Raw genomic sequence first — 9,994 nt, 5'->3', positions numbered from 1 at the left:
AGAAAGAGTGACCAGGCACATAAGCCAACTCTAGCCCCTTCTGAATGTCAAATGTTGGCAGGTACACACAGGAATCATCAAGTAGCCACCAAACAGTCACATCCTTGGGTTACATTGCCTTGTAGCAGACTTGTTTCACTAACATTTGGGAGAAGTTCAAGAGGCAGACTTTGAAACAGCCGCAAACCTAAACATAAAGGTGTATGAATGACCTCAAAGATGTAGAAAATAGGCTCTGTCCTCCTAAAAATGACAAATGCCCCACTACAGGTGAATTTTACTGGCTGAAAGCTGTATTTGAACAGTACATCAGTATCATGACAACTACAGGCATTCCACAATTGTCTCAGTGTACCTGCTTCCAGCCTTCCTTCAGCTGAAGCTGCACTGCACTTGCACATAACGCAGTGAAGAAAGAGCAGACAGCAATGCAGATAGCAGGAGCTCTAGCACAGGATACATTCTACTACCACCCCTTTTAATTACTATTTGCAGTTCAAGGCTGCAGAGATTACCTCCACCCACACAAGGTAATTTGAACACTTTTATTTGGTATAACTATGTACTGACATGATGTTAACAGTTCCAATTTCGAGGAGTAAAACCCTTAGAACTGCAGTTATAAGTTAAGCAGAAAAATCTCACATCTTTTCCTCTGGTTTTATAGAACCACAGAATAGCTGTGCACAACAAAAAAACCACTGGGGGTCATCCAGTCCAACCTCTTTCTCAAAGAAGGGTGAATTTCAAAGTTAGATAAGGCAGCCCAGGGCCTTGTCCACTTGAGTCTTGAAAAGCTCCAAAGATGAAAATTCCACAACCTCTCTGAGCATCTCTTCCGGCACTTAACCTCCCTCACTATGTTTTGGGGTTTTTTTACTTGTATCTAGACAAAGTTTCCCTTTTTTAAACCTGTGACCATTGCCCTTCATTCTTTTGCCATCCATCTCTCAAAAAAGTCTGGCACAACCTCCCTGTTACTACCTCTTAGGACCACTATTAGATCCACCTTATGCTTCTCTTCTCTGGACTACACAAACCTTTGTTCCTCAGCCCCTTCTTCCATGAGGTTCTTGGTCCCCCAGCAATCTTCATGGCCCAGCTGATATCACACCATATCCTTTAGCATGTAGACACACGGTATTGCTTTGCATCAATAAGGCTGAAAGGGTTGAAAACTATCCCTACGTAGCATAGCAATATCACGTGTGGGGTCCCAGACCCTAAGGTGATTTACAATTTGTACCAAACTCAGGGAGGCCAGGCGCTCACCTAAGGCATCTGCCCTTACTGTTAAAATCCACTTCAGGGGATTAACAGGGTGAAGAACTTGTGTCAAAGGTTTCTGAACTGGAGAGGAAAAATTAATAAGACCAGGGATAAGGAACAGGGCAGCCATTTGCACAGGGATACTTAGCCAACACATGCTCTGAAACTGCATTATTAAAACTAGAACAGAAAATTATATGTTTCATTACCCAGAATTAGAATGAGAATGGACTGGTTTGTGCACTAAAAAAAGTGGAAGTGAGAGGCTGTCAAAGATAACAAAAAACACACCAGGACTGTTATCCAATGATATCAGTACCACTATTTCACACTCTGTCTTGTATGAAAAATTGTTAAAGAAAGCTCAGCTCTTACTCCCATACAATAGGTTCAGGTAGGCTTATTTGATGTGATCTAACTGTAACAAAGGAGGGGAGAGGGGAGTAATCCAAGTCAATGAGAATGACAACTGCAACTGACCACAAAGCCAAGCTGAAACAAAAAACACAACTCCTGCTTTCAGGAAACTCTGAACCAGAAAGAACATGTTGCCAAGTGATCAGGTGAAGAAGCTGCTATTGAACCAAAATAACATGGAGTAAGACTAAGTGTGAGAGGTGAGCTGGGAGTAAGACTCTTGGTTCCTACTAGTATGTGATTTGCCTCCAGGTAAAGACTCCAGAATACCAGGGAAGGTGAATTGCTGTTGCTGTGCTGAAGTCATTACTTTACATTCAGTGGAAGTCCAGCTTTCAGGTTGTGGCATTTAATATACTCCAACTTGCTTTGTTCTAACCAGACTGTAGGAATTTTGGGCTTAAACTGCAAAGGTACAGACCTGATTCTCATCTTAGGTTTTACTTTCCCTGATTTTTCAAAAATCATTCTCAATTCACTCTGACAAATTAGTCTTTCAAATTGAAACTAGATTTTTACATTTAGTTCTTTTTACTCTCACTCTAAGTCAGTCCATTTTGGTTTAAGAAAGCCCTGTTATAAAGGCTGTGTGCCAGTCCATGCCTACCACAAGTGGGCTGGCTGCTATCTCACTTCTGCTGATACATTCTGTTAGAGACACCAAGGAAAGGATAAGTGGTTCCTTATTTGTAAACCAGTGTTTCAAATGGATTTAATGTTTTTTTAAGTCACTCTAGTGTAAAAAAAAAAGATATAAAGAAAGCTAAATACTTGACAATTCTAAACAGGAGAATGTTTAATGCTTAAAAATAAAAATGACAGTATAAAAATGTAGGATAAAGTCTAAGAGCAAGATAGAATAGAATAGAATAGAATAGAATAGAATAGAATAGAATAGAATAGAATAGAACAGAACAGAACAGAACAGAATAGAATAGAATAGAATAGAATAGAATAGAATAGAATAGAATAGAATAGACCAGGTTGGAAGAGACCTTCAAGATCATCACGTCCAACCCATCAACCAATCCACCTAATCAACTAAACCATGCAACCAAGCACCCCATCAAGTCTCCTCCTGGACACCTCCAATGATGGTGACTCCACCACCTCCCCGGGCAGCACATTCCAATGGGCAATCACTCTCTCTGTATAGAACTTCTTCCTAACATCCAGCCTAAACCTCCCCTGGCACAGCCTGAGACTGTGTCCTCTTGTTCTGGTGCTGGTTGCCTGGGAGAAAAGACCAACATTCGCCTGTCTACAACCTCCCTTCGGGTAGTTGTAGAGAGCAATAAGGTCACCCCTGAGTCTCCTCTTCTCCAGGCTAAGCAACCCCAGCTCCCTCAGTCTCTCCTCATAGGGTTTGTGTTCCAAACCCCTCACCAACTTTGTTGCCCTTCTCTGGACTCGTTCCAGCAAGTCAACATCCTTCCTAAACTGAGGGGCCCAGAACTGGACACAGGACTCAAGGTGTGGCCTAAGCAGTGCAGTGTAGAGGGGCAGAATGGCCTCCCTGCTCCTGCTGGCCACACTGTTCCTGATGCAGGCCAGGATGCCATTGGCCCTCTTGGCTGCCTGGGCACACTGCAGGCTCATGTTCAGCCTACCATCGACCAGTACCCCCAGGTCCCTCTCTACCTGGCTGCTCTCCAGCCACTCTGACCCCAGCCTGTAGCACTGCATGTTTCCATTGTGCAAGTTCTTTGTCAAAATTGCGTAAGTATGCCATCAAAGCACACTTCTGCTGCTAAATGAAGGCAAATACTATGTCCCATAAGGCCTAATTTATAGCCCTTACCCTAAAAAAAGTAGCACTAAGGATTAGCAGAGTTAAGTGTGTAGTGTAATGGAGAGCCTGTTGTATATTCATTTACAGTTGGTATAATTCCTTTACTAGAGACATGACCAAGCAAGAGCCCTTCTATGTAAAAGGAGATTTCCACTAGCTTGTATTTAAAGGCATCTATAATAACAAATAGGTAACATGCATGATATATATGTACATAATTTTTGTAATCACAGTATCACAGTATCACAGTAACTAAGGTTGGAAGAGACCCCAAGGATCATCAAGTCCAACCTGTTCCAACAGACCTCACAACTAGATCATAGCACCAAGCGCCACGTCCAATCTCCCCTTGAACACCTCCAGGGACGGCGACTCCACCACCTCCCTGGGCAGCCCATTCCAATGACGAATGACTCGCTCAGTGAAGAACTTTTTCCTCACCTCGAGTCTAAACCTCCCCTGACACAACTTGAGACTGTGTCCCCTTGTTCTGGTGCTGGTTGCCTGGGAGAAGAGACCAACCCCCACCTGGCTACAACCACCCTTCAGGTAGTTGTAGAGGGCAATGAGGTCGCCTCTGATCCTTCTCTTCTCCAGGCTAAACAATCCCAGCTCCCTCAGCCTCTCCTCATAGGGCTTGTGCTCAAGGCCTCTCACCAGCCTTGTTGCCCTTCTCTGGACACGTTCAAGTGTCTCGATGTCCTTCCTAAACTGAGGGGCCCAGAACTGGACACAGTACTCAAGGTGTGGCCTAACCAATGCAGAGTACAGGGGCACAATGACCTCCCTGCTCCTGCTGGCCACACTATTCCTAATACAGGCCAGGATGCCATTGGCCTTCTTGGCCACCTGGGCACACTGCTGGCTCATGTTTAGGCGGGTGTCAATCAGCACCCCCAGGTCCCTCTCCGTTTGGCAGCTCTCCAGCCACTCTGACCCCAGCCTGTAGCTCTGCATGGGGTTGCCGTGGCCAAAGTGCAGCACCCGGCACTTAGACTTATTAAATGCCATCCCATTGGACTCTGCCCATCTGTCCAGTCGGTCAAGGTCCCTCTGCAGAGCCTTTCTACCCTCTAACTGACTAACATCTGTTCCCAGATGTTATGTCTGATAAGGCTCCATATACCAAGCACTATTTCCAAACACAAAAATACCTTAGCAAAATTTTAAAATATCAAAATATTCCTTCAGAATTAAGTTTCCCTGCTCCTAAACAAAGCCCCTGTGACCATAAACATCTTGTCAAAGCATGTGCCTGTCATAGCTCCAACTAACTAGGCACAGAAAGAATCCTGAATGCTCACCAGGTAAAATTAATGCCACTTCTCCCTGGACTACAATAGGCCTTTCCCATTTTGTCAAGACCTAAAAGCTCTTTGTTTTAAACTTCCAGCAAGGAGTAGCTAATCCTTTAGTAGCTCATAATAACATTCTGATCTGTGTTACAATACCCAAACATAATATGTATGCATTTTTGTTCTGTGAAATTTAACATAATTTCCCAGGGCCCAAGAATTGAGTAACTGCAAAAAGAAGTCTCTCCTTAAAGAATGTAATCAGCAACAAGGTCACAGATAATCCAATTAATTGCTGAAGCAAGGGCCTGAGAGTTGGGATATGGATTTCATCCCTGACTATGCAATTTGCCATGATCTTGGGAATCATCAAGTGATCCATTTCAGTTATCAGATCATCACACTCGAGATACCAATATGTGTCTTCTGTTTAAAAATCTCATCAAAACCAAACTGATTGAATTTAGCTTTTAACTTCAGAATCTAAATAGCCATTTAAATCTTCTTTTTTACTGTGAGAGTGGTTAAACACTGTAACAAGCTGCTCAGACAGGGTGTGGAATCTCCATTTTTTGGAGATACCTAAAACCCAACTGGAGATGGTCATGAGAAAATGTGGTCTAGATGACTCTTTTGCAGTGTTAGGCTAGATGATCTACACAGGGCTTCTCCAAACACCACTGCTCTGTGGTTTTCTGCAAATTGCATGCATTTCTTAAATCCTTCTAGTGTGTTATAGGGTTTTTGCTTGTAACCCCAGAAAAAGAGATTTGGAAGCATCTTCAGGCTCTCCATCCTCAAAAGTACTGATACCATGTAATTATTTTCAAAGTTGGATTGGGCTCCATGTAGACTCTCATTAGTAAGGAATGATTCTTTTAGTTTTCTGCAGTAAGTCTTTGCATAGTTTCAGAGTGATTGTTACATGTGCTGCTTATGTTATATGCAGCAATACTCCTTCTCGTGGTGTGACCCTCCTAAGTTGCCTAGCTGCGCAGAGGATGTTTGGTCAGTCAAAAATAGAGAGATACAAGCTGAGCCCAAGATTAAGAATCACAGAGCACAGTATTACTTAGCATATAAAATTATACATCTAGATGTTAAAATTCTGCATATTTGTGTATTAGTAGATATTGCAGTTCAGTGCAATTTTTATAGAGCAAAGTTTCAGGGAACTATTCGCTCACTAATGCACTGTAATCACTTGGAGTATTACGTATGCGCTATGTGTAAACCATACTGAATTGGTTAGATGTCTTTCCTTAAGAGAATCTTTCAGTCACTCAGCTCAAAGTGTTTTCTATCATCTTGCTATTTATGGGTTCTTCATAATGATTCTAATAGATCTTGCCCAAATAGTATGAATAAAACTTATCCTGACTTCCTTTAATGAGCACTTTCAAGTAGGCAAGTTTCAAAGCCCATGCTGCATTACAACCTAGAGCATACTTAGGTGTTTACACACCAGCAGTTGTTGCTTAACAGAACCAGCCTAGCTACCCACTTCATACTTGTACTCACATAAGGCCATAAGCCAAAGTCTCTAATACTCTGCTCTTACAGGGGTGACCTTATTGCTCTCTACAGCTACCTAAAGGGAGGTTGTAGACAGGCAGAGGTTGGTCTCTTCTCCCAGGCAACCAGCACCAGAACAAGAGGACACAGTCTCAGGCTGTGCAAGGGGAGGTTTAGGCTGGAGGTTAGGAGGAAGTTCTACACAGACAGAGTGACTGCCCATTGGAATGGGCTGCCTGAGGAGGTGGTGGAGTCCCCATCACTGGAGGTGTACAGGAGGAGACTTGATAGGGTGCTTGGTTGCATGGTTTAGTTGATTAGGTGGTGTTGGATGATAGGTTGGATGTGATGATCTTGAAGGTCTCTTCCAACCTGGTTTATTCTATTCTATTCTATGTTACCAGATGTACAGGAATATAAGAAAATGATGTGTGCCATTTGCTCCTGCTTGATGGATAACATGATCTCCTAAATCTGTTTAACATTCTGCCACTGAGCCATCAGTTTTGAAAGCTCTGTACACACAAGAGTTCCCATGTGAAATTGACTTCTACATGATCTATGCTGTCCCATTTCTTTCACCTTAGTGGGAAAGTTAACAAATCTTTCAACAAGAATGCTTTGGCACCTTCCTATTATCTGTGACAACATGTCAGGTGGAAAAATGGCATTTGCAAACAAGAGGGAGCAGAATATGGAAATACGTTATGTTTGGTGTGACTGCAATGTACTGGCAAAAGAATCCATGTGTTCAGACAAAGTTACCTTCATTTTCAACATAAGAAAAGATGCAATAATGATTAGCTGCAGTCCTTGCTGCCACACACAGTTCTAGTCTGATGAAACAAAATGGTGAAGGATCCTACTGTATAGCAAGAGGAACTAGAAAAGGGAGATATGAGCAGCTGTGGAAGGCACCTAAATTCACAGAGGTCAAAAGAATACTTCCACTCATTTCTTCTTTGAGTAAGGCCCCACATAGGCTCCACTTAGGGTCTAGAACAAGCATGTGTCTAGGCAAAGCATCTTCTACAATGGCTCAGTGGCTGTTACATGGCAGTGATAACAATACACAGAAAACGTAACTTTGCTGACTCACACCAGAGACCAATTCTGAGCCACTTCTACCTGATGCAAAGTCTTACTCACTACCAGGTTTTCTGGTGACTGCTGTAGTGGAACACTGCTTGTAGTGGTTTGGGGAAAATTTGTTTTGACAGTAAAGCCTCCTCTGGAAGGTTAATTTCTGTAGTCATATCTTTTTTCTTGCAGAGGTGTACACCATCTCTGTTTCCTTCTTCTGTGACACCACTCTGTGCTCTAATTTTTAAGGCAGTTTTTTCTCCATCTCTCTCACCTGGTATCAGTCTGCAGTGAGTTGCATGGAGATGGGTTAAAATCAACAGATGAGATGAATCAGAGCATGCATTATACTTAGTATGAAATATTTCCCTTCAGAAGTAACTGACAAGCACGTGCTAAGCAATGGGCCTTCCTAATTTTCTGAGTCTAGATAAATAGTGACAAGCCTATACAACTGCATCATCTGGATTCCCATCTGATGTATTAATGTATTCATGTCTTCTTTCAGATATTTCAGTTGGCATCCATTTTTTCATGTATCCTTGGTCATTTTTTCCTCTTCCCAAAGTCAGGCAAACATACATAGAACAAAAGAGTATCAGAAAATTGAAAGAAGTTTAAAGTGCTTTTCAGAACAGCTGCCATTAAAATATACTTTCAATCCTAGAACAGTTATATTCCATGGCATGTGCTGTACACCAACAAAAAACAGATTACTTTGTTGTCTGGATATTATTGTTTGTTTCATTACACTGTAGCATTTCAGATTCTCTTTCAAAAGCATCCTCTTGCTGATAAGTAATTGCATGTTGTAAGATCCAAAGAAGGGTTTGGAGGAAGACTTTCATTTAATCAAATGAACACAACTACTTTTTTGCTTTCAAAGACCACATGGCACAGGGTAAAGGATATTAGGCTTTTCCCAAGTCTATTTCTTCTTGTCACAAAATAATGTAAACCAGTAATTCCCCCCAAAATGGCACCTTCCTATTTTCCTTTCACAGTGATCCATTCTCCCATTTTCAGATGCTCTATGTATGCTCAGGACATCCTCATTTTGTTTTGTAACTCGTATTTGACTTCCTATCTTGAATAATTTTCCTGACAAGCTTCCTGGCATATTGTACCTCTCTCAGACCTAACAGGTGAGTACCCAGCCACCAAGGTACCAAGCCCTAGGAGATCCATTATCTCGCCATCGCCCTGCCAGAACAGTGATAAGTGACTCCCCACCTTCTCCGGTGGCTACTCACTGTTTCCTATCAAATCTTATGAACACACTAAAACACTTGCTTTCTTTTTCACCCTTGTTGACTTTTTCCATGTTCTGGTTATTTCTTCCTACTTTGGTTACCTTGTTTCCTCCTTTCACTTCCTTTTACTGCTGCTAAAATACCTGATTTTCCTTCTCATTTTTTCCACAGCCAAGGCTTTGCACCAGTTTCTCTTGGCATTCACCTTTGCCTTGTTATCACCCTTTATCTCATTTAAATTAGGTACCTTAGTATAGGAATTCTCTCACTTTCTCCATTTACCAAACTACTTATCATTCACCTTCCTCTTCAAGAGACAGTGCAGTCCTCTTCTTAGAGCTTCCTGCCAAAAAGCACTATTCAACTGTAAACTCCATGGGGGGACTGTATTATTGGCTGTACAGTACCTACAGTATTTGCACAGCACTGGACAGACTGAACAATCAATAGCAGTCAATGGCACAGCTATGACAGCAGCATTTTAGCTTTCTGAAATAGAACAGTTTGGGGCTTAGGTTTATTCAGTCTGAGAGATAATTCCTCTAATTAAAGTAGTGGAAACCAGAGCATCCACCAAACCAACAGAGGCGTTCAAACGTGACGTATCACACTTGGAATGCTTCCCTTGCTTGCATTGCTCTCTTGGGATGGGAAATAGGAGAAGGCAGCAAAACAATAAGAGTAATGAATAATCACATATTTAGCAAAAACATTCAGTTTAGAGTTTATAATTTGTATAAAAATCTGGATTTTTCAGCAATTTCACTTAAAGGCAATTGAAATTGGAAAACACGTGTTTCCAGAAAATTTGTCATCAGAAACCTCCCCAAAAACTGGTAGTAAGTTGAAAGAGTTTGATTTCTTCCAGAAGGCTCAGAGGTATAGCACTTGACTTGGCTAGTTACAACAGAGACCTGATGGGCAAACGAAGGTCCCTTGGATTTTTTGAAACTTAAACCTTTGCTTTCTGCTAAAACCACAAGCAACTTTTCCTGAGTCCTCTTTCTGCTCCTCACTATTGACTCACAGACCACTGCATCCCAAGGGACTGTGTACTTTAAAACAAGGGAATGAGTAATCAGGAAAAAGATGTTTCCCCTCTTCAAAGTCCTCACTAAAGCATTCATCTTTTCAAAACTTCCCAGCTAGTATTTGTTTGGGTTGTAAATCTTACGGCAACAATATCGACAGTGTTAATGTGATCTAAACTCTAGACAATGTAAATGAAATTTTCGGGCCCCGTCATGGAGATTTCTACAACATGTTTCAGGATGGGTTGTTCTAATTAAAGCTGAGAGCAGAGTAACAGCAAAGACCAGAAAGTAAACCTGTCTCAAAAGATGTATCTTCTACAGCTTCGGAAGTGACGT

The sequence above is a fragment of the Dryobates pubescens genome, chromosome 19 (assembly GCF_014839835.1).
Source record: "Dryobates pubescens isolate bDryPub1 chromosome 19, bDryPub1.pri, whole genome shotgun sequence".
In the NCBI taxonomy this organism is placed as follows: Eukaryota; Metazoa; Chordata; class Aves; order Piciformes; family Picidae; genus Dryobates; species Dryobates pubescens.
This window is presented reverse-complemented; position numbering follows the sequence as displayed.